This window comes from Dermacentor silvarum, chromosome 4 (genome assembly GCF_013339745.2).
Source record: "Dermacentor silvarum isolate Dsil-2018 chromosome 4, BIME_Dsil_1.4, whole genome shotgun sequence".
In the NCBI taxonomy this organism is placed as follows: domain Eukaryota; kingdom Metazoa; phylum Arthropoda; class Arachnida; order Ixodida; family Ixodidae; genus Dermacentor; species Dermacentor silvarum.
This window is the reverse complement of record NC_051157.2, coordinates 206,167,676-206,190,437: the sequence shown is the minus strand read 5'-3', so window position 1 is coordinate 206,190,437 and position 22,762 is coordinate 206,167,676. Positions and strand designations below refer to the sequence as shown.

At 47.4% G+C, this 22,762-nt stretch overlaps 17 non-coding genes across 17 annotated transcripts; all 17 read right to left on the bottom strand.

Annotated features, from left to right (window-relative positions):
- Positions 1–10,446: 10,446 nt before the first annotated feature.
- Trnal-aag (transfer RNA leucine (anticodon AAG)) lies at positions 10,447–10,528 on the bottom strand. Its single transcript has one exon. It is a non-coding gene; the product is annotated as a tRNA-Leu (tRNA).
- A 72-nt stretch (positions 10,529–10,600) lies between these two features.
- Positions 10,601–10,682, bottom strand: Trnal-aag (transfer RNA leucine (anticodon AAG)). The gene has a single exon. It is a non-coding gene; the product is annotated as a tRNA-Leu (tRNA).
- A 72-nt stretch (positions 10,683–10,754) lies between these two features.
- Positions 10,755–10,836, bottom strand: Trnal-aag (transfer RNA leucine (anticodon AAG)). Its single transcript has one exon. It is a non-coding gene; the product is annotated as a tRNA-Leu (tRNA).
- Positions 10,837–10,908: 72 nt separating this feature from the next.
- Positions 10,909–10,990, bottom strand: Trnal-aag (transfer RNA leucine (anticodon AAG)). The gene has a single exon. It is a non-coding gene; the product is annotated as a tRNA-Leu (tRNA).
- Positions 10,991–11,062: 72 nt separating this feature from the next.
- Trnal-aag (transfer RNA leucine (anticodon AAG)) lies at positions 11,063–11,144 on the bottom strand. Its single transcript has one exon. It is a non-coding gene; the product is annotated as a tRNA-Leu (tRNA).
- Positions 11,145–11,216: 72 nt separating this feature from the next.
- On the bottom strand, positions 11,217–11,298 carry Trnal-aag (transfer RNA leucine (anticodon AAG)). The gene has a single exon. It is a non-coding gene; the product is annotated as a tRNA-Leu (tRNA).
- A 72-nt stretch (positions 11,299–11,370) lies between these two features.
- Trnal-aag (transfer RNA leucine (anticodon AAG)) lies at positions 11,371–11,452 on the bottom strand. The gene has a single exon. It is a non-coding gene; the product is annotated as a tRNA-Leu (tRNA).
- A 72-nt stretch (positions 11,453–11,524) lies between these two features.
- Positions 11,525–11,606, bottom strand: Trnal-aag (transfer RNA leucine (anticodon AAG)). Its single transcript has one exon. It is a non-coding gene; the product is annotated as a tRNA-Leu (tRNA).
- Positions 11,607–11,678: 72 nt separating this feature from the next.
- On the bottom strand, positions 11,679–11,760 carry Trnal-aag (transfer RNA leucine (anticodon AAG)). The gene has a single exon. It is a non-coding gene; the product is annotated as a tRNA-Leu (tRNA).
- A 72-nt stretch (positions 11,761–11,832) lies between these two features.
- Trnal-aag (transfer RNA leucine (anticodon AAG)) lies at positions 11,833–11,914 on the bottom strand. The gene has a single exon. It is a non-coding gene; the product is annotated as a tRNA-Leu (tRNA).
- Positions 11,915–11,986: 72 nt separating this feature from the next.
- Positions 11,987–12,068, bottom strand: Trnal-aag (transfer RNA leucine (anticodon AAG)). Its single transcript has one exon. It is a non-coding gene; the product is annotated as a tRNA-Leu (tRNA).
- A 72-nt stretch (positions 12,069–12,140) lies between these two features.
- On the bottom strand, positions 12,141–12,222 carry Trnal-aag (transfer RNA leucine (anticodon AAG)). The gene has a single exon. It is a non-coding gene; the product is annotated as a tRNA-Leu (tRNA).
- A 72-nt stretch (positions 12,223–12,294) lies between these two features.
- Positions 12,295–12,376, bottom strand: Trnal-aag (transfer RNA leucine (anticodon AAG)). The gene has a single exon. It is a non-coding gene; the product is annotated as a tRNA-Leu (tRNA).
- Positions 12,377–12,448: 72 nt separating this feature from the next.
- Trnal-aag (transfer RNA leucine (anticodon AAG)) lies at positions 12,449–12,530 on the bottom strand. The gene has a single exon. It is a non-coding gene; the product is annotated as a tRNA-Leu (tRNA).
- A 71-nt stretch (positions 12,531–12,601) lies between these two features.
- Trnal-aag (transfer RNA leucine (anticodon AAG)) lies at positions 12,602–12,683 on the bottom strand. Its single transcript has one exon. It is a non-coding gene; the product is annotated as a tRNA-Leu (tRNA).
- A 72-nt stretch (positions 12,684–12,755) lies between these two features.
- Trnal-aag (transfer RNA leucine (anticodon AAG)) lies at positions 12,756–12,837 on the bottom strand. Its single transcript has one exon. It is a non-coding gene; the product is annotated as a tRNA-Leu (tRNA).
- A 5,175-nt stretch (positions 12,838–18,012) lies between these two features.
- Trnal-aag (transfer RNA leucine (anticodon AAG)) lies at positions 18,013–18,094 on the bottom strand. The gene has a single exon. It is a non-coding gene; the product is annotated as a tRNA-Leu (tRNA).
- Positions 18,095–22,762: the final 4,668 nt, after the last annotated feature.

The window sequence follows — 22,762 nt, the reverse complement described above, 5'->3', positions numbered from 1 at the left end:
TCCGCTTAATGTCAACTAGAATATCGTCTACCCCCGTTTGTTCTCTGATCCACACCGCTCTCTTCCTGTCTCTCAACGTTACTCCTAAGATTTTTCGTTCCATTGCTCTTTGTGCGGTCCTTAACTTGTTCTCGAGCTTCTTTATTAACCTCCAAGTTTCTGCCCCGTATGTTAGCACCGGTAGAATGCAATGATTGTACACTTTTCTTTTCAACGACAGTGGTAAGCTCCCAGTCAGGATTTGGCAATGCCTGCCGTATGCACTCCAACCCAATTTTATTCTTCTGTAAATTTCTTTCTCATGATCAGGGTCCCCTGTGAGTAATTGACCTAGATAAACATATTCCTTTACAGATTCTAGAGGCTGACAGGCGATCCTGAATTCTTGTTCCCTTGCCAGGCTATTGAACATTATCTTTGTCTTCTGCATATTCATCTTCAACCCAATTCTTGCACTTTCTCGATGAAGGTCCTCAATCATATGTTGTAATTCCTCTCCATTGTTGCTCAATAGGACAATGTCATCTGCAAACCGAAGGTTGCTGAGATATTCGCCATCGATCCTCACTCCTAATCCTTCCCAGTCTAAGAGCTTGAATACTTCTTCTAAGCATGCAGTGAATAGCATTGGAGAGATTGTGTCTCCTTGCCTGACCCCTTTCTTGATAGGTATCTTTCTACTTTTCTTGTGGAGAACCAAGGTAGCTGTGGAATCCTTGTAGATATTTGCCAAGATATTCACGTATGCCTCCTCCACTCCTTGATTACGCAATGCCTCTATGACTGCTGATATCTCTACTGAATCGAATGCCTTTTCATAATCTATGAAAGCCATATAGAGAGGTTGATTGTACTCCGCAGATTTCTCGATTACCTGATTGATGGCATGGATATGGTCCATCGTAGAATACCCCTTCCTGAAGCCAGCCTGTTCTCTTGGTTGACTGAAGTCAAGTGTTGTCCTGATTCTATTGGAAATTATCTTGGTGAATATTTTATACAATACTGAAAGCAAACTAATGGGTCTGTAATTCTTCAATTCTTTAACGTCTCCCTTCTTATGGATAAGTATAATGTTGGCGTTCTTCCAGCTCTCTGGTACACTTGAAGTTGTGAGGCATTGCGTATAAAGGGCCGCAAGCTTTTCAAGCATGATATCTCCTCCATCTTTGATTAAATCTACTGTTATTCCATCTTCTCCAGGCGCTTTTTCCCCTGGTCATATCTTTCAAGGCCCTTCTAACTTCATCGCTAGTTATAGAAGGAGCTTCTGTATCCGGTTCATCACTATTTCGAATGGAAGAAGCTTGGCTGTTTTGGCTACTGTACAGGTCAGTATAGAATTCTTCTGCTGCTTTTACTATGTCATCGAAATTGCTGATGATATTACCATGCTTATCTTTCAGTGCATACATCTTGCCTTGTCCTATGCCTAGTTTTCTTCTTACTGATTTCATGCTGCGTCCATATTTTACGGCTTCCTCAATTTTTCCCACGTTATAATTTCGAATTTCTGCTCATATGCGTCATTAAATACCGCAGCTAGCAAAGGAGCCAGTTCGCTTTTAAAAGCCTTATACCACCCAGCGCTGAGACCATCAGGTCCGGGTGACTTGCCCAGGTTCAAATCGTCGATTGCTTTCTCGACTTCCCTCTGGGTTATTTTGCCTTCTAGTCCTTCTTTGGTGTCATCATCCAATCGCGGCATACGATGGAGAAAAGCAGCTTTATACCCATCTAAATTGGCAGCCTGGAATGCAAAGAGCCACTGGTAGTACTCAGTGAATGCTTTCGTTGTCTTCAACAACACTGCCGTTCATTAAAATCTTATCAACATTGTTGCGTCGTCCGTGCGCCTTTTCTAGTCCAAGCGCCCTTTTTGTGGGCGTCTCCCCTGCCGCTAGTGCATCGGCACGTGCTCGCACAATGGCGCCTTGATAACGCTCTTTATCAAACTGTTCAAGCTTTCGCTTGATGTTTCGCACGTCGTCCTTGTACGCCCCAGGCTGTCTGCACTCAAGCGTAATAAGCTGTCTGAGTAGTGTTCTAAAACCCTTTTCTTTCACTTCCCTCTCATATTTTAGGCAGCTCGATCGGTCCAAGGCTTTCATTTTAACGTTTTGTTTAAAGCATTCCCACTTTTCTGCTATTGTTTCCGATGTTGCTTCGTGTATTTTATTAACCATATCGCGTACTGCGGCAAGAAATGGCTCATCGATTAGTAGCAATGCATTCATTTTCCAGAGGTCCAAATTGAAAGCATGTCTCCTTTTCTCTATACCGACTTCACATTTAACCAGACAGTGGTCCGAGAACGACACAGGTACAACGCAATAGCCATGGCATTTTGGGATTGCATCCAACGAAATGTACATGCGATCCAATCGCGCATGGCTACTACCCTGAAAACGCGTAAACGTCACTTCATGACCCGCTTCGAGACACTCAAAGACATCGTCAAGTTCATTTTCGCTTATTATATTGGACAACACATCACTACTTTTGTCACGCATACCGGCATTGTTGACTCTGTCTTTAGCGCTCAGCACACAATTGAAGTCTCCTAACAGGATTACGCGCTTGTCACACCGGACATACTGTTCAAGGTTCGAAAAAAATAAGACACGCTCATCCACAGAGTTCGGTGCGTATACGCATATGACGCGAAACTCGACATCACTCGCGAAAACATCACAAAAAGCAATCCTTCCAGACTCACAAGAAAATACTCTTTGAATCTGTATTCCTGGCAGCTTCTTTACAAAAAGAAGGCAGCCCCCGGACGTGCCAATCGCATGACTGACCACCGCAAAATACCTAGTCGTGAAACGTCGCACCATGCTCCCGGTCTCCTCCTCCCCGTCTACCTTAGTTTCCTGGGCGGCTAGTGCGTCTATGTCATGGTCAGTGACTAACCGTAGGAGCTGACTTTGCCTACGACTAGCCGCCAACCCTCTCACGTTTAATGTGGCAACACTAAGGGACGGAAACAGAGCCATATTGAACTAGAGAAAGAGTAGACCCGGAGCATGGTGCTTACCGTTCACGACTAGCCCTCGGCTAGTCACCTCCGGGACCCTCCGGCTTCCCGGCGGTGTTAGTGGCCGGTGCTTTGTCACCAGGTGTTCTCTCAGGAGGAACGTTCGGTTTTGGCTTGAAGCCCATCCGCCTTCCCAGCGGCGTCTTGGTCGGCGGTCCCTCACTGGTGTTGGTTGCACTCTCGCCCCTGTCCTTGGTCTCCTCGTGGGAGCGCTTGACTGGGGCACCGAAGAGTCTCCGAAGAGACTGGTGCCTTAAACCAGCGCCTTAGACCGCTCGGCCACGCTACTTTTTTTTCTTTATTTCCTTTCTCAGGAATGATACAAAACAAAAAATCACTAATACATGCTACATTCTGTAATTAAAAACGCTTGCCTGCTTTCGGCAAACGTGGGTAATTAAAACCGTTCAGGTTAACAAAAGCATCTAATACCGGCATCCATTCTGGTGGATCATTCTGCGCTTTAAAAATCTCACGAATAAAGGCGATGCCTTCTTTGAAATATTCTCTGGCAGGCTGGGGGTTTAAGTCGGCATGGTGCACTGCCATTCTTGTTTTCCATATGCTATGAAGACATAGCACCATAAACATGTCATACGGCACTCCTTTATCGTTTGCGGTTGGGAGGAAGCGGATGCCATATGGGGCAAGCGGCAAATCTTTTTTCAAGGTGCGCTGCAGTATGTCCCATAAGAAGGTGGAAACTTCACAATCAAGGAAAATATGGTCGACAGTTACCGGCTTTTTGCACAGTAAGCAATTTATCGTCCAAGGCACAAAAATACCCTTCTGCTCTAACCACGGTTTAACGGGCAGAGTTCCGGTGTGCAAGTGAAAGAAAAACGTTTTAACCGTAAATCGTACTGGCATCCACTTCACCCTTTTCAGTACGTCTTTGCCAGCCCCTGCTGGAAACATGGAGCGATACAATGGTTTCAGCATAGATACATCAACAACATCCTTATACAGTTTGTTTCGAGTGACGCTGCTGAGGTATTCCAACGAGAACCGTGCCACAAGGAACTGCTAAGACCAGACGACTTCTCGCAGGAAGGCTCGTACTTTCGGCCCTTTAACCCGTTCAGATGACACAATAAACGCCGGCATAACATCACATAATCTCATTTGAATAACAGTACGTAGGAAACCGTTGCTTTGGTCCCGCACAAAGATAAATCTGGACACTACCTGTTTTAAAAACAAATGCGCCAAGCCCAGTCCGCCGCTTTTCAAGGAGCGGAATAAATTTGTGCGACTTGTACGCTCCCATGTTGAACCCCATATATACACTGAGGGCACACGGTGCAGCCTCTGAATGCTTGCTCTCGTCGCACACAATACCTGAAGAACATACCAGATATTGGCTACCAGAAAGAGGTTACACACTGTTGACCTTGCAAATACAAATAGGTCTCTCCCTCCAAACTTGGTAGATTTTTCCTTTACTTGCTCTGCTTCATTCTTCCAATAGTCATTAGTGTCTGTAGAATCTAAAGGCACCCCGAGGTATTTCGTTGGTGAGACCGTCCACTGCATGTTTTCAAAGACTGCAGGGGTGTCATTCCAATCCCCATGCCAAAGGCCCAACGATTTGTCCCAATTGATAACGCTGCATGTCATTTTACAAAAACTCGTCGCGACACTCACCGCGTTCCTGACACTTCCTTGGTCAGTACAGAAAACAGCAATGTCGTCAGCGTATGTGAGTAGCTTAACTTCGCTTGTGCTCAACTTAAAACCTTTTATTGCACTGAACGACATGATTTTCAAACAGAAAGGCTCCAGGTACAGCGCAAACAGTAAAGGAGACAATGGGCATCCTTGCCTAACAGAGGACTTTATCTGGAAACTGGCAGTTAATGATTTATTAACTTTAATCCTGCTAGAAATGTCCGCATAACACATTGTTATACCTTCCATCAAGACCCTCCCGACATTGATATATTCTATAATGTTGAAAAGGACTTTATGCGCAACTCTGTCGAATGCCTTCTTTAAGTCGAGTTGTAACATCGCGACTTTCCCGCAGTAGGCATCGCAGGCGCAGCACTCCAGGACTGTTCTAGCCACGTGTATGTTGGTCAGAATGGATCTTCCTTTTATGCCGCAAGTCTGATGTGGCCCTACAAGTTTGGTTATAACGCTTTGAAGTCTTCTGCTTAAAACTTTAGCGAGAATCTTGTAGTCCGTGTTCGTTAGACTTATTGGTCGATACGCTCGTACTGACAGCAATGCAGCTGGATCGTCTGTTTTTGGAAAAAGTACAACATGGCTCTGCCTGAAAGAAGGGGGTAACTTCTTTCTTCTGTATGCCTCAATTATAACGTTAAGGAGGACAACTGCTATTTCCGTTTTAAACGCCTTGTAGAATTCTGAACCCAAACCATCAGGGCCTGGTGATTTCCCTGCACTCAAATCACCGATCGCCCACTCAATTTCTGCAACGTTGATTGGAGCTTCGAGGTTCGTTTTAAATTCTTCTTCTAGTTTTCGCATGAGCCTCAAGAAATCGCATGGAAATCCTTCCTCAATCTGTGGTTCGTGGCCAAGCAATTCTTCACAATAATCGACAAAAGCGCGTCGTATCAGTTTCTCGTCTCGCACAACTTCATCTCTGTACATTATCGCTTTTATTTCGTTGCGCGACGCATAGCTTTTTTCGTCTGATAGAGCACGTTTGGTCGGGTTTTCACCCATATATATTTTTTCCGCACGTGCGCGTACTACTGCTCCTCTCTATCTTTCTGTATTAATTACTTCTATTTTGGTTTTAACTTCTTTTATTTCTCTGGCAAAGGTACCCGGAGCTGCAGTTTCTGCATTCAAATAAAAGTCAAGCCGACTTTGCAGCTCAGTTTCTTCTTTCCTTTGCTGTCTACGCAATGCGCCGGCTCTTTCGATAGCTGAAATTTTCGCGTTTTGTTTGAAATCTTCCCATGCTTCAGCGTAACACCCCGGTTCACTTTCCAGTAGATCTCCAATTTTTCTTTTTATTTCCTGCACATATACCTCATCATCGAGGATCTTAACATTGCATTTCCACAGGTCCCAGTTGAGCTTCGCTGGTTTCCTCGGGCCTAGCGTACATATAACCAAGCTATGGTCGCTAAAAGAAACGTTTTTAACATCGTATTTATTGCAAAAGAGTGCCAAATCTGCCGAAACATAGATTCAGTCCAGTCTAGCTTGGCTGTCCCGCTGGTAGTGGGTGAACCGAGGCAATGTACCGTTTGATAGGAAGTACGCTACATCTTCTAATTGGTGTTCTACAGTCAGTGAGTTTAATACTGATACACTCGTATCCCGTATCGCGGAAACTCTTGCCCTATCCTCTACTCTGCAGACACAGTTAAAGTCCCCCATCATTATAACAGTCCTGTCACAGGTCAGATAATGTTCAACACTTTCGAAAAACAATCTGCGCTCATTTGCTACGTTTGGGGCATATAAACCAACTATTCGGAAATTCTGGGCCTGCAACGTTATGTCACATACAATAAGCCGCCCAGTGTCACACGTGTACACACTGTCAACAGATATTCCTGTGGAGTGCTTCACAAACAGCGCACACCCAACCTTCGGTACCAATTGCATGCGAAACGCATACATTGTAGTACGTCCTAAAAGGTTCAACCATGCGGTTTGTTCCTTCTTCACTTCCAATCTTTGTCTCCTGTATGGCAATTACGTCCAGCTCATTTTCCATAAAAAGTCGATTCAGCTGGTATTGCTTCCTCCGCGTCGACAAGCCCCGCACATTAAGGGTGCCCACATAAAGAGGTGTTTGAAGAGTAATTGCCATTTTTTTTACGCTACACAAAACCGCATGGTAGTACCTTGCTTAATACAAGACGACAACCCACTCACATTTATAAAGCATATCCAAGTCACTCCAGCCATTATGATTCCAACTTTGATTTTGCCGTGGCGGCGTCGACGCATTGTCTCCTCCGGTCAACTCCGCTGCTATTGTCCGGTTGAAAGAAAAAAAAAAAGGACGTCACGTCACGTCGCCGGCGGGGCCGGCGGTTTCCGCTCGGGCCGTGGCTCGAGCAGTATTTTCGGTGTGAATTTCAATGTAGCCCTTCGAATAGGTGTGGTCTTCACAGGCGGCTCATCCGTTGCACTCTGGTCGGTCGCGTGCCCGTCTTTGCCATCTTCATGGAGTCGTTTTGACGCAAGGCTGCTGGCACTACTCATAGTGACGTCTGTAGTTACAGGGTCTTCCTCGACCCTCACGCCAGGTGCATTGCCTTGGCTCGTTGGGGCGCCCGTCACCAATGTCTCTGCAGCCTCGGTCGAAGTGTTGGCAGTCACTTCCTCAGTAAAGGTTGCATCCTTTTGCTTCACGTGGGCGGTGCTAGCCGCACCAGGAATTCGCGAGCTGTCTGTCTCGGGGGTAGTTTCAGCCGCGTCTGCCTCGTCCATTAGATGTTCCGTCGATATTTCTTCGTTCGATTTGACACCCGCCACGTTTGCGTAGGTTCGCACGCAGCTGCTTTCATCATGGCCATATCGCCGACACTTAGCACACCGCGGTACCCGGCAGTCACGCCTGATATGACCCGTGGCATGGCACCTCAAACATAGCGGGGGGCGTCCCGGTGCGACGAGTAGAGCCATGATTCCTGCAACCCGCAACTGATGGGGTAAATCTTCTAGCGTCACACCAGGCTTGAGCTTCAGACCAACTGTGCGCGTTGACGAGCCCTTGTCAGCTATTCCATGCACTCGCCAGCGCTCCTTGTAGATATCACTCACTTTCCCGTACGGTGCCAGAGCAGAACGTACTTCTTCGTCTGCTACATTATGTAGTACCCAGTAGAGCTTTATACGTACGTCTTGATTTCCGGGGTCAACCACAAGGCACCGTTTCTCCTTGACCCGTACTTCACCGATTCCTACCATCTTCTTAGTAGCTTCGGCACTTTTGAAGGTGACGGCCCAAACGTGGTTCATCTGGAACGCCCCCAAAGCTATTACTTCAGGGAGCACTCCAAGATGAACCAACATGTCCCGAAAATCTTCTACACGATAAGGCCTGGCTTTCAAGTCCCCGTGAAGAAAAACAGTATTCTCAACAGATGTACCTGTTGGCAGCGATGGCAGAACAACTTGATAGTCCTGGGTGTCATCAGCAAAAAACCTGTTTCCGCGGCCCACCTGGGCCGCTGATACCGCTCCGGCGGAGCCCATTCCACAAGCGTCCGTTTGCTATCACGGCCGGAAGTAGAATCAACTCAGGCCACGCTACCTTTTTTTTTGTTTTTTTGTTTTTTTATTTCCGTTTTCAACAACATACAGTAAAACAAGTGAGAAATATTTCAAAAGGTAAAATACATCAGCTAGTCTTGAGCATGATGCAATTTTAAAAAGGCTTTAGTGACGCGAATTCATCCAATTGCGTCACCCATTGAGGAGCGTTGACCGCAAAGTTCAGTACATCTCTTGAATAGATAACGCTTTCCATGAAATATTGTCGTGCTGGTCGTGCATCAATGTCAGCATATCTATCTGCCATTCGTGTTTTGCAAAGTGCATGCATACAAAGCAACATAACCATATCACTAGGAACGGCCCCTGTTTCGTCATAAGGCAAGAACCGTATGCCAAATGGTGACAGTAGTAAATCTTTTTTAATTGTGCGCTGAAGAATGTCCCACAAAAATCGTGCATCGTGGCAATCCAGAAATATATGCTCAATAGTTTCCGGTTTCTGGCATATTCTACAGTTTATTGTCCAGTGAACAAAAATACCCTTGCTTTGAAGCCATGGCTTCACAGGGAGCGTTTCTGTGTGCAATTGAAAGAAAAATGTTTTCGCAGAGCTTCGCACAGGCATTCGCTTAACTCTTTTCTACACGTTTCCTTCATCAACGAAATAATAGTTAGCCCTATATAAAGGTGTCGGAAGAAAAACATCCACAAAATGGTTATACAACTTTTTCTTTCCTACAATGCAAAGGTATTCAAGTGAAAATGTGCGCGAACAATGCGATAAGCAGCCACTAATTCGCGCAGTAAACATGGTAGTGCACCATGTGTTGCAGCGCTGGTTGACACAACATAATCCGCAAGATGGTTCCGCAGGCGTACTTGTATTACAGTTCTCAAAAATGTATCACTCTGATCACGCAAAAAGATAAATCTTGAAACTACTTGTTTCAAGAACAAATGTGACAGCCCTAGTCCACCGTTCCGCACTGCATGAAACAGATTGCATCGGCTTGTGCGCTCCCAACTGGAGCCCCAAATAAAAACTGCAAACACTCGGTGGAGTTTCTGTATTGTCATTCTTGTCATACTCAATACCTGCAATACATAGAATATTTTGGCCACTAGAAATGTATTGCATACATTTGCTCTTGTCAATACTGAGAATTTGTGACCGCCCCATTTCTGAGTCTGGTCTCTTACTCTATCAGCTTCCTCAAGCCTATAACCAGTCGTTGAATTATGGTGTTGCAGTGGCACTCCAAGGTATACGTTTGGCGAATTCGACCATTGCATGTTGCAGTACACCTCTGGTGTGATTGGCCAGTTTCCAAACCAAATGCCGAGACTCTTTGTCCAGTTGACAGCACTTCCTGTGGCTTCACAAAAGGCTGTAGTCTCTTTCACTACTATTTCAACACTTTTTATGTCTGAACAAAACACAGCAATATCGTCGGCATATGCCAACACTTTGAATTCAATATTACAGTATCGGAAGCCTTGAATAGTGGGGCTCTGAAGAATCTTTAAACAGAAAGGTTCTACATACAGAGCAAACAACAATGACGAGACTGGACATCCTTGGCGATGACTACAGGTAACTGTTATACTTTCACTAAGTTGCTTATTTATTACTAGTTTAGTGGTACAGCCTTCATAAGTCATTCGCACACCATCTAGAATGACAGAACCTACATTGGTATGTTCCAGTATTAATAGTAAAATTTCGTGTGTAACCTTATCAAACGCCTTTTCAAGGTCTAACTGTAGCATGGCAACCCGACCTTCTTCGGCATCACATGATTCAAGTATGCTTCTGGCAACGTGGATATTAGTGTATATCGTTCTTCCTTGGATTCCACAGGTCTGGTGAGGTCCAATTAGTATTTTAATTACTTTTTGAAGTCGCTTAGCAAGCACTTTCATGTGAACATTATAATCAACATTGGTGAGGCTTATTGTTCTGTAAGCCTCTACAGAGCGTACCTTCAAAGGATCATTTGTCTTTGGAATTAGTACCATATGTGTCATCCTAAATGATGGGGGCATCCTTTTCACTTCGTAACACTCATTTATTACGCGGTGCAATACTTCTGCCATTTCTGCTCGGCCACGCTGCCACTGTTCTCCAGCTGAGTGACGGTCGCGTGCGCCTTTTGCCGAAGAGCGCACGTAAAACAAGCAACACAAACTGGCAGCGGTGGGATTCGAACCCACGCCTCCGAGGAGACTGGTGCCTTAAACCAGCGCCTTAGACCGCTCGGCCACGCTACCACTGTTCTGCAGCTGAGTGACGGTCGCGTGCGCCTTTTGCCGAAGAGCGCACGTAAAACAAGCAACACAAACTGGCAGCGGTGGGATTCGAACCCACGCCTCCGAGGAGACTGGTGCCTTAAACCAGCGCCTTAGACCGCTCGGCCACGCTACCACTGTTCTGCAGCTGAGTGACGGTCGCGTGCGCCTTTTGCCGAAGAGCGCACGTAAAAAAAGCAACACAAACTGGCAGCGGTGGGATTCGAACCCACGCCTCCGAGGAGACTGGTGCCTTAAACCAGCGCCTTAGACCGCTCGGCCACGTTACCACTGTTCTGCAGCTGAGTGACGGTCGCGTGCGCCTTTTGCCGAAGAGCGCACGTAAAAAAAGCAACACAATCTGGCTGCGGTGGGATTCGAACCCACGCCTCCGAGGAGACTGGTGCCTTAAACCAGCGCCTTAGACCGCTCGGCCACGTTACCACTGTTCTGCAGCTGAGTGACGGTCGCGTGCGCCTTTTGCCGAAGAGCGCACGTAAAAAAAGCAACACAAACTGGCAGCGGTGGGATTCGAACCCACGCCTCCGAGGAGACTGGTGCCTTAAACCAGCGCCTTAGACCGCTCGGCCACGCTACCACTGTTCTGCAGCTGAGTGACGGTCGCGTGCGCCTTTTGCCGAAGAGCGCACGTAAAAAAAGCAACACAAACTGGCAGCGGTGGGATTCGAACCCACGCCTCCGAGGAGACTGGTGCCTTAAACCAGCGCCTTAGACCGCTCGGCCACGTTACCACTGTTCTGCAGCTGAGTGACGGTCGCGTGCGCCTTTTGCCGAAGAGCGCACGTAAAAAAAGCAACACAATCTGGCTGCGGTGGGATTCGAACCCACGCCTCCGAGGAGACTGGTGCCTTAAACCAGCGCCTTAGACCGCTCGGCCACGTTACCACTGTTCTGCAGCTGAGTGACGGTCGCGTGCGCCTTTTGCCGAAGAGCGCACGTAAAAAAAGCAACACAAACTGGCAGCGGTGGGATTCGAACCCACGCCTCCGAGGAGACTGGTGCCTTAAACCAGCGCCTTAGACCGCTCGGCCACGCTACCACTGTTCTGCAGCTGAGTGACGGTCGCGTGCGCCTTTTGCCGAAGAGCGCACGTAAAAAAAGCAACACAAACTGGCAGCGGTGGGATTCGAACCCACGCCTCCGAGGAGACTGGTGCCTTAAACCAGCGCCTTAGACCGCTCGGCCACGTTACCACTGTTCTGCAGCTGAGTGACGGTCGCGTGCGCCTTTTGCCGAAGAGCGCACGTAAAACAAGCAACACAAACTGGCAGCGGTGGGATTCGAACCCACGCCTCCGAGGAGACTGGTGCCTTAAACCAGCGCCTTAGACCGCTCGGCCACGCTACCACTGTTCTGCAGCTGAGTGACGGTCGCGTGCGCCTTTTGCCGAAGAGCGCACGTAAAAAAAGCAACACAATCTGGCTGCGGTGGGATTCGAACCCACGCCTCCGAGGAGACTGGTGCCTTAAACCAGCGCCTTAGACCGCTCGGCCACGTTACCACTGTTCTGCAGCTGAGTGACGGTCGCGTGCGCCTTTTGCCGAAGAGCGCACGTAAAACAAGCAACACAAACTGGCAGCGGTGGGATTCGAACCCACGCCTCCGAGGAGACTGGTGCCTTAAACCAGCGCCTTAGACCGCTCGGCCACGCTACCACTGTTCTGCAGCTGAGTGACGGTCGCGTGCGCCTTTTGCCGAAGAGCGCACGTAAAAAAAGCAACACAAACTGGCAGCGGTGGGATTCGAACCCACGCCTCCGAGGAGACTGGTGCCTTAAACCAGCGCCTTAGACCGCTCGGCCACGTTACCACTGTTCTGCAGCTGAGTGACGGTCGCGTGCGCCTTTTGCCGAAGAGCGCACGTAAAAAAAGCAACACAATCTGGCTGCGGTGGGATTCGAACCCACGCCTCCGAGGAGACTGGTGCCTTAAACCAGCGCCTTAGACCGCTCGGCCACGTTACCACTGTTCTGCAGCTGAGTGACGGTCGCGTGCGCCTTTTGCCGAAGAGCGCACGTAAAAAAGCAACACAAACTGGCAGCGGTGGGATTCGAACCCACGCCTCCGAGGAGACTGGTGCCTTAAACCAGCGCCTTAGACCGCTCGGCCACGCTACCACTGTTCTGCAGCTGAGTGACGGTCGCGTGCGCCTTTTGCCGAAGAGCGCACGTAAAAAAAGCAACACAAACTGGCAGCGGTGGGATTCGAACCCACGCCTCCGAGGAGACTGGTGCCTTAAACCAGCGCCTTAGACCGCTCGGCCACGTTACCACTGTTCTGCAGCTGAGTGACGGTCGCGTGCGCCTTTTGCCGAAGAGCGCACGTAAAAAAAGCAACACAATCTGGCTGCGGTGGGATTCGAACCCACGCCTCCGAGGAGACTGGTGCCTTAAACCAGCGCCTTAAACTTTTTTTTCTTTATTGCCTTTTGCAAAATACAGACAGAATTTCGACACTTCACAATTGGTAAAAGTGCCCACCAGTCTTTGGTGTGCACGAGATTTTAAAACCGCCTAAGGTTCGCAAGCTCGTTTAACACACTAATCCATTCTGGCTTTTCGTTTTGCGCATCGAACACTTCTTTTATGTAACAGACACTTTCAATAAAATATTCACGAGTACTTCGAACATTTATGTCAGCGTGTCTAACAGCCATTCGGGTGCGCCACAGGCTGTGCAACCCTAATAGCATAAACATGTCGTATGGCACTCCTCCTTCGTTTTCCGTCGGGAGAAAACGGATGCCATAGGGTGTTATGGGCAAGTCTTTCTTTATAGTTCGCTGCATGACGTCCCAGTGGAAAACGGCGTCCCAGCACTCTATTAATACGTGTTCAATTGTCTCTTCCTTGTGGCATAGTAAACAATCCACAGACCAGGGGATAAAAATAGCTCTTTCCTGAAGCCACGGTTTTACAGGTAGTGTATTGGAATGCAGCTGAAAAAAGAAAGACTTTGCCGATGGCCTGACAGGCATACGTTTTACCCTTTTTAGGACGTTTCTTTCACTACCCACACTGAACATCGATCTATACAGCTGCACTGGCAATACCACGTCAATTAGATCTTTATAGAGACGTTTTTTGGGAACGTGGCTGAGGTACTCCATTGAGAAGCGCACCTTCAGAAACCGGAATGCCCATATCACTTCTTTCAAATATCCACTCATAGGGCCACTGTTAACACTGCTAGATACAATGAATTCAGGAAGGGCCGTACCTAGTCTCAGTTGCATCACTCTAACCAGGAAAGGGTCTTTTTGGTCTCTTAAAAAGGCAAAGCGACACACTATCTGCTTCAAGAACAGATGCGCCAGTCCAAGCCCCCCTGTTTTGACAGATCGAAATAAGTTTGTTCGACTCGTTCGCTCCCAATTGGATCCCCATACGTACACTGCCAGCACCCGATGCAAACGTTGCACGTGAACTCTAGTAATACACAATGCTTGCAATACATAGCACACTTTAAGAACGGCAAACAGGTTGCAGACCGTCGCGCGGGCAAACTTCGAAAGACTACGACCACCCCATTTAACTGCTTTTTCTTGCACCTTCATTGTTTCATTTTCCCAGAATTGCCCCGCCTCTTTATAGTGCTCAAGCGGCACCCCGAGATACTTTGTCGGCGCAACGGTCCACTTCACATTCAAAAAGATGGGTGGGGTGCTTTGCCATGTTCCATGCCACACCCCTAAACACTTATCAAAGTTTATCACGCTACCAGTCATTTTACAAAAAGATAAAGCGTCCTTTACCGCGGTCGCGACACTTTCTTTATCGCTACAAAACAAAGCAATATCATCCGAGTATGTAAGCAGCTTTACTTCCGTTGACTGTAAACGAAAACCTACAATACTGTTGTTATAAAGAATCTTTCTGCAGAATGGCTCGAGGTACAACGCAAATAGTAGAGGACTTAAAGGGCATCCCTGGCGCACACTTGAGCGTACGTGAAAGCTCTCGCCTACTTCCTTATTTATTATAGGGTTAGCGGTACAATTAGCATAGCACATCTTTACTCCATCGAAGAGCACCGAGCCAACATTTACATACTGAAGAACTGAAAAAAGAACGTTATGTGATACACGATCAAACGCCTTTAGCAGATCAAGTTGAAGCAATGCTACATGTTCACCCCACGCATCACAGCATTCCAGAATGGTTCTAGCAATGTGAATATTTGTGTAGATTGATCTTCCTTTGATTCCGCACGTCTGATGTGGTCCTACAATTCGTGTTATAACTCGCTGTAACCTCTTTGCCAAGATCTTAGCAAAGATGTTATAATCAACGTTAGTCAGCGCTATTGGGCGGTAAGACCCAACTGACAGCAATTTTTCTGAGTCTTCCGTCTTGGGAATGAGTACTATATGCGACCGCCCAAATGACGGGGTGCATATTTTCGCCTATACGCCTCACTAAATACCAAAAATAAAATGAGGCTCACATCTTTTCTGAAGGCCTTATAGAAAGCCGATCCCAAACCATCAGGTCCAGGAGACTTCTCCCGAGCTAAATCCTCAATGGCATCTTCAACTTCTTTTTGGCTGATCGGTTCTTCCAGATATTCACGGTCTACGTCATCTAGTTTTGCGATGTTGGCCAGGAACTCGCGTTCGAATTCTTCCGGGACATCGTTACTTCTTCGAAATAGTTCGCTATAGTGCTCGAGGAACGCTCTGTGTATTTTAGCTTGTTCGTCGGTGAATTCATTCTTATAACTTATTTTCCGAATTACGTTTTGCCTTGCGTGAGCCTTTTCGTCTGCAAAGGCTCGCTTCGTGGGCGTTTCGCCGAGCCATAGCTTGTCCGCCCTTGCTCGGATCACCGCTCCTCTGTACTTATCTTCGTCGATAAGCTCCAGATGACTCTTAAGTTCATTGATCTGCTTTGCGAACGTACCAGGTTTATCGGCCTCTACTCGGTACATAAAGTCCAGTTCTCGCTGTATTTCTTTCTCCTTTTTTCTTTCTTCGTACTTCATCACACTAGCTTTTTCTATTGCACAAATCTTTATTTCTTCTTTAAAAAGCTCCCACAACTCTATCACGTCATCATGCCTTGCCAATAGCTGTCCGAACTTTTCCTTTACGCACTCAACGAACGATTCATTATGTAGCAGCTTGTCATTAAATAGCCACATCTTCCAATTAAAGCGTGAAGCCTCTTTGCGCGTCCCAAATGTGACTAACACCAAACAATGGTCACTGAATGACACATGTTTAACGATATAACTGTGGCATGCTGGTACTAACTGCAATGAAACGTATATCCTATCCAGTCTCGCGTGGCTTGCACGCTGATAGTGTGTAAAAACTGGCCGGGTACCATTAGAGAACACCTGTCCTATATCTTCTAAATTATGCTCTTGTACCATTGCGATCAAGCGCGAGGCACTCTTTTCCTTAACTGGAACATTTTTGACACGATCAGCCACTGAGCAAACACAATTAAAATCTCCAAGCATAATTATTTCTCTCTCGCACATCAAGTACTGCTTCAGCCGTTCAAAAAACACGTCTCGTTCATTTTCGGCTTTAGGGGCATATACGGAGATTATTCGCCAACCAGAATCTGACATTGAAAAATCGGCCATAACAAATCTACCACTCTGGCAGACAAACACATTCTCAACAACTATTCCTAAACTGTTCCTAATGAAAATAGCACATCCACCTGATGTGCCGAATGCGTGGGCAACACAAACATCGTACCTAGCTCGGAAAGGCAGCACCATGCGGTCAGTTTGTTCCTCGCTATCTATTTTTGTTTCTTGCACTGCAACTACGTCTAAGTCGTTCTCCAAGAAAAGGCGACTCAGCTGGTACTGCTTCTTTCTAGCATTTAAACCTCGGACATTGATAGTCGCAATGCGTAGTGCTGTGCTCGAATTTATCGCCATAGATTAAAATATGTACGCCATGGTGCATACCTCGCGAGCAAAGACACAACAAAACATCCGCGGCTCATTAGCGACAAGCCAACCTGTTCCCGACGTCTGCGCTCCTCGAGCTTCGGCTTGGGTCGCGTTGCCGAAGGCTCCACTCACTACCCTTTTTTGATCGTTCATGTGCGTAGTCATAGTCCCAAAGAAGCCGCTGGGCGCCAGAGCTCGCGGCTACGTTGGCGGTTTCAGCACCGCTTTTCTGTCTGGTGGAATGTTGGGCTTTGGCTTCAATGATGAACGCCGAGTCACCACCGTTTTCGTTGGCGGTTCCCCAGCGCCAGCGATGTCTTGTCCGTCCGAGTCGTCTGTTGCAGCTTCGCGTCCTCGTTTGCTGACTGCGTCTCTGCTGTCTTCCTCCGTGACGTCCATGCTACTCGTGAACTGACTAGCTGGCTCTGTTGAAGGTTCGCCCTCTTCAGTGCCTACACTGATTTTTGCAGGCACGTCCCTTACGTCGGTCTCTTCTACAGTGCACCGGTCTCCTTGCTTTCCATTATCTTGTGGATACAAGGGCGTGTCTATGGGTCGTATCTCCTTTTGGTTCACTTGTCGCGACGTTCCTGCAGCTTCTTCCGCGTCAGCTTCGTCCATGACGAGCTCTGTGACGTCCGTTTTTCCCATTGGGCTTGTTACACTTGCGTATGTCTTCACACACGAGCTCTCGTCGTGGCCAAAACGGCGGCACCGTGCGCAGCGAGGGACACGGCAGTCTCGCCGTATATGCCCCGCGGTGTGACACCGCAAACACACTGGTGCTCTTCCCGGAGCAATTAGCAGCGCCAATTCCCCACCGACACGAAGCTGGTGTGGGAGGTCATCGACCTTGACGCCTGCATGAAGCTTGATGCTCACCGTCCGCGTGGTCGTGGTTTTCTCCTGGATGCCATACACTCGCCACTTTTCTTTCGCGACGTCCGTTACAGTCCCGAACATTGCAAGTGCAGCGCGTACATCTTCATCGGGAACGTTGAACAACAGCCAATGCAACTTCAGGCGCAGGTCTTGATTCGTCGGGTCTACCACTATACAGCGGCGACCTTTCACTTTCATTCACCTATAGCCAGGGCTTTCTTGACGCCTTCAGCGTTCTTGAAGGTGACGGCCCACACATGGCTCATCTGATACGCCCCTAAGGCTATCACCTCAGGGAGCAGTGCCAGATGGTCCAACGTATCCCGGAATTCTTCAACTCGATAAGGCCTTGCACGCACGTCAGCATGTAAAAATATGGTATTCAAAACTGTACGACCTGTGGGCAAAGTCGGTAGGATGACCTCGTAATCCTCATGTTCAACTGGAGTATTCCTGTTACCGCGGCTGTTCATAGCCGCAAACACCGCCCCATCGGAGCACATGATAACCACGTCCGTAGGCTTTCGCGGCCGGAAGTGGAATCCCCAGCGCCTTAGACCGCTCGGCCACGCTACCACTGTTCTACAGCTCAGTGACGGTCGCGTGCGCCTTTGGCCGAAGAGCGCACGTAAAGAAAGCAACACAATCTGGCAGCGGTGGGATTCGAACCCACGCCTCCGAAGAGACTGGTGCCTTAAACCAGCGCCTTAGACCGCTCGGCCACGCTACTTTTTTTTTAGACTTTTTATTTCAGCAACCAAATACAAATGGGTGGTTAAAAATTGTCAGCCTACTTTGTTGACATAAGGCATTAAAATTTCTTGATTTTAGACAGTTCATCAAATACGCTGATCCAGTGAGGTGGTTCAGCTTGTACTCGATACACATCGCGTATGTAGCACACATTTTCCACAAAATTCTCCCTTGCCGATCGCGCGTTAACGTCAGCGTGTCTGACGGCCATACGTGTTCTCCACAAACTATGGAGGCCCAGTAGCATGATCATATCGTAAGGTATGCCGTTTTCATTGTCTACGGGTAAGTATCTTATGCCAATAGGGGTTATGGGTAATTCTTTTTTCAGCGTTCTTTGCATCACATCCCAAAAAAATATCGCGTCCCAACAATCTATGAACGCATGCTCAAGTGTTTCTGGCTTTTTGCACAGTAGACAATTAGTTGTCCATGGCACGAATATGCCCTTTTCAGCAAGCCACGTTTTAACTGGGATAGTATTAGTGTGTAACTTAAAGAAGAATGACTTTGTACCAGGTTTCACAGGCATCCGCTTAACTCTTTTTAAAACATTATTTCCCGGAGCTCCATAGTTTATAGATCTATACATGGGAACTGGCAACATGACATCAATCAAATCTTTGTAAAGGATCTTTTTTGTTACAACACTTAGATACTCCAACGAGAATCGAGCCGTTAAGAATTGAAATGAGGCTACCACCTCCTTTGTATATCCCTTGACTCTTCCATTTAATTCGCTCACACTAGATACAATAAAATCTGGAAGCACACTTCTTAGTCGTACTTGCATCATTGAACGTAAGAAAGGGTTCTCCTGGTCCCTCAAGAACATGAAACGGGAAACAAGTTGCCGAACAAACAAGTGTGTGAGTCCAAGACCTCCCTGTCGAACAGACCGAAACAAATTGGTCCGACTTACCCTCTCCCAACAGGAGCCCCAAATGTACACCGCGAACACCCTACGCATTTTCTGAACGTTCGCACGAGACATGCACAAAAATTGCAGCACATACCATACTTTGGCCACTAAAAAAAGGTTACAGACAGTAGCCTTGGCAAACATGGATAGGTTTCGGCCCTGCCATCCTATCGCTTTCTCCCTTATCCTTGGCGTAACTTCGTCCCAATATTCTGCGCTCCTGTCATAATGCTCAAGGGGCACACCTACGTAGTTTGCAGGGACTGTTGTCCATTGCAGGTTAGCAAAATGAGATGGCGTAATATCCCAGCGCCCATGCCAAAAGCCGACACTCTTTTCCCAGTTGATTTGACCCCCTGTTTGCTGGCAGAACTTTCTTGCAGTATTTGTGACTTCTTGAACACTTTGCCTATCACTGCAAAAAATCGCAATGTCGTCCGCGTATGCCAGAACTTTCACTTGAGATGACTGAAGCTTAAAACCATTGATTCTTTCATTTTTGATGAGATTTAGGCAAAACGGCTCAAGATAAATGGCAAAAAGCAAAGGCGAAAGTGGACACCCTTGTCTTATGGATGAGAGAACTGGGACAGCTTCACTTAGTTTCTTATTTACTATGATGCTTACCGAGGAATTGTTGTAAATCATTTTTAGCCCATCTATTATCACGTTACCTATGTTGGTTTGTTCAATGACAGAAAAGAGAACATCATGTGACACGCGGTCAAATGCCTTTGCAAGGTCTAACTGCATCATTGCAATTCGGCTTTCAAATGCATCACAACACTCCAAAATGCTGCGGGCGACATGCACATTTGTAGTTATTGAACGCCCTTTCACACCGCACGTCTGATGCGGTCCAACTAATCCTGTAATAACACTCTGTATTCGCTTAGCTAAAACCTTCGTGTATATTTTATAGTCAGTGTTAATAAGTGTTATCGGGCGGTACGCCTCTACAGAAAGCAATTTCTCTCGGTCGTCAGTTTTAGGAATAAGTATCATATGAGCAGTGCGAAAAGAGACCGGCAATGATTTTTCTGCGTACGCCTCTGTGATCATAGCAAGCAGAAAAGGTGCGAGTTGATCTTTAAAGATTTTATAAAAAGCGGCTCCCAGGCCATCAGGCCCTGGTGCTTTACTCACTGTCAAGTCATTAATTGCGCTACTCACTTCCTCCATACTGATTGTCCTTTCAAGTTGTTCCCGAGTGCTGTCATCTAACTTTGGCATTAAGTGTAGAAATTCATCACTGAGCTTACTTTTCGGCTTTCTTTCATTCCCGATTATGTTTCGGTACTGGTCAACAAGGCCTGTTCAATTTTGTTCCCATCGGACGTTATTTCATTTTGATACCGGAGTTGCCGTATTTCGTTCCGAGCGGCATATCACCTTTCGTCACTCAAAGCGCGTTTATTTGGCGTTTCGCCCATCCATAGTTTTTCCGCTCGCGCTCTTATCACCGCGGCTCTGTACTTTTGTGTTTTCAATGCTTCCAGGTGGTTTTTTACTTCACGTATGTCGACTGCGCACGACCCAGGCTTCGCAGCTTCCATGCACATCAAGAAATCAAGTTGACACTGCAGTTCTGTAACCTTCTTCTTTTCTTCGTATCTGAGCACCGTTCCCCTTTCTATCGCGATCATCTTGATCGTGTGCTTAAAGTTTCCCCACTTATTTCTGCTACTCGATGAATTATCGGCGGTCATTTTGGCAATTTCTTTTCTAACTTCATCAACAAATATGTTGTCTTCTAACAGCTTTACGTTAAATTTCCACAGATCCCAGTTAAATCGTGTTTTACTTTGCTTGCCCCCAAGTGTGACCATCACTAGGCTATGGTCACTAAATGAGACATGTTTAACATCATAAGAGCTACATTCTGTCACAAACTCTAAACTAGCATATATTCTGTCCAGCCTCGCACTACTACCGCGCTGGAAATGTGTGAAGATAGGAGTAGAACCCCGCGACAACAACCAGCCAAGATCCTCTAATTGGTAATCCTCAATTAAAGCCTCTAAATACTTCGCACTTTTATCCCGAACACAAGCATTTCTCGATCTATCTCCCGCCATGCACACAAAGTTGAAGTCACCCAATAAAATAAGGCGCCTGTCACATTTTTGGTAGCTGTGAACCTTTTCAAAGAGCTCAACACGCTCATCTTCATTATTGGGAGCATAAATACAACTAACACGCCAAAATAAACCAAAAAGAAGGAAATCAACTACAAGCAGCCTTCCCTCTTCGGATGCGATAACATTCACTTCCTCAATGCCTAAATCGTTACGTAAAAGTAAGGCACAACCTCCAGAAGTGCCAACTGCGTGGCATACGCAGACGTTGTAACGCGGGCGAAAAACCCCAACCATGCGATCCGTCTGTTCCTCGGTCTCAATTTTAGTTTCTTGCAACGCAGCTATATGCAAATCGTTTTCAAGAAGCAGGCGGTTGACCTGATACTGACGTTTTCTTGCTGATAATCCCCGAACATTCAGAGTGGCTAATCGTAGTGGCACCTGAAATTTTTCTATAGCGTCACGCGTGGTACAGATGGATCGCATGTCGCTCACCTCGGGGCTTACTGATGCTCCCGAAATGTCACCGGTATGGTTACACACGTGGCTGGTTTTGTCCATGTTATCACAGTTCTTGTCGAGGCTTAGTGGCTACGCATCCAGCTGCCGTCCATGAAGTTCCGAGCTTGCGGTCGCTTGTCGCACCGACATCCGAAGAGCGCGGCTAGCCGCGCCTATTTCGGCGTCATCTCCATTCTCTTGTCAGGTGGTACTGTTGGCTTTGGCTTAAATGACAATCGACGCGTCGGGGCTGCTTTTGCAGGCGGTGCGTCCGCGTTCACGCCTTCCGAGACGCGGGTATCTTCGGTTGCCTCAGCATGCGTCCGCTTCATGGCAGCCGCTGACGCATCGGCCATGGTAGTGTCGTTGGTCCCAAGTCCTTCGCATTGTTCTAACGCAGGGGCACTCACACTCGTGTTGTCTGCTGGCTGCGTAACACCTGTCAGTGTTTCAGCAGCCGGTTTTTGTTGTGTTTCTTGCTCGCTTGCCAAATTTTGCATAGTATATTGCTTTGTCGTCGAACTTTCTTGTCGCGTTTTCTCCGGACTTTCGGTGTCTGTAGCCGCTGCTGCTGTTTCTTCAGCTTCTGTCTCATCCATTACGAGCTCCATCACGTCGGACTTCCTTGCTGGCCCTGTCATACTAGCGTACGTTGGTACACATTGGTTTTCGTCGTGCCCAAAGCGTCTGCATCGTGGGCACCGAGGAACACGGCAGTCGCGGCGTATATGGCCTTTCCCTTGGCAGCGCAGGCATAGTGGTGGCCGTCCAGCGACCACTAAGAGGGCCGGCTCGCCTGCAATACGAATTTGATGAGGAACGTCTTCAATGGTAATTCCGGGCTTCAGCTTCATGCTCAGGACGCACGTCGTCGATCTCTTATCGGCGATGCCATGTACGCGCCACCGCTCTTTGGCTATTTCGGACACATCGCCGTATGGCAAGAACGCGTCACGCACTTCATCGTCATTGACGCAGGGCAGTACCCAGTGCACCTTCACACGGATTTCTTGCTTGTTAGCATCAACAACAAGGCATCGGCGCCCCTTGACACTCACGTTGCTCATTGCCAACAACTTCTTCATGGACACGGAGTTCTTAAACGTGACTGCCCACACGTGATTCATTTGGAAAGCCCCAA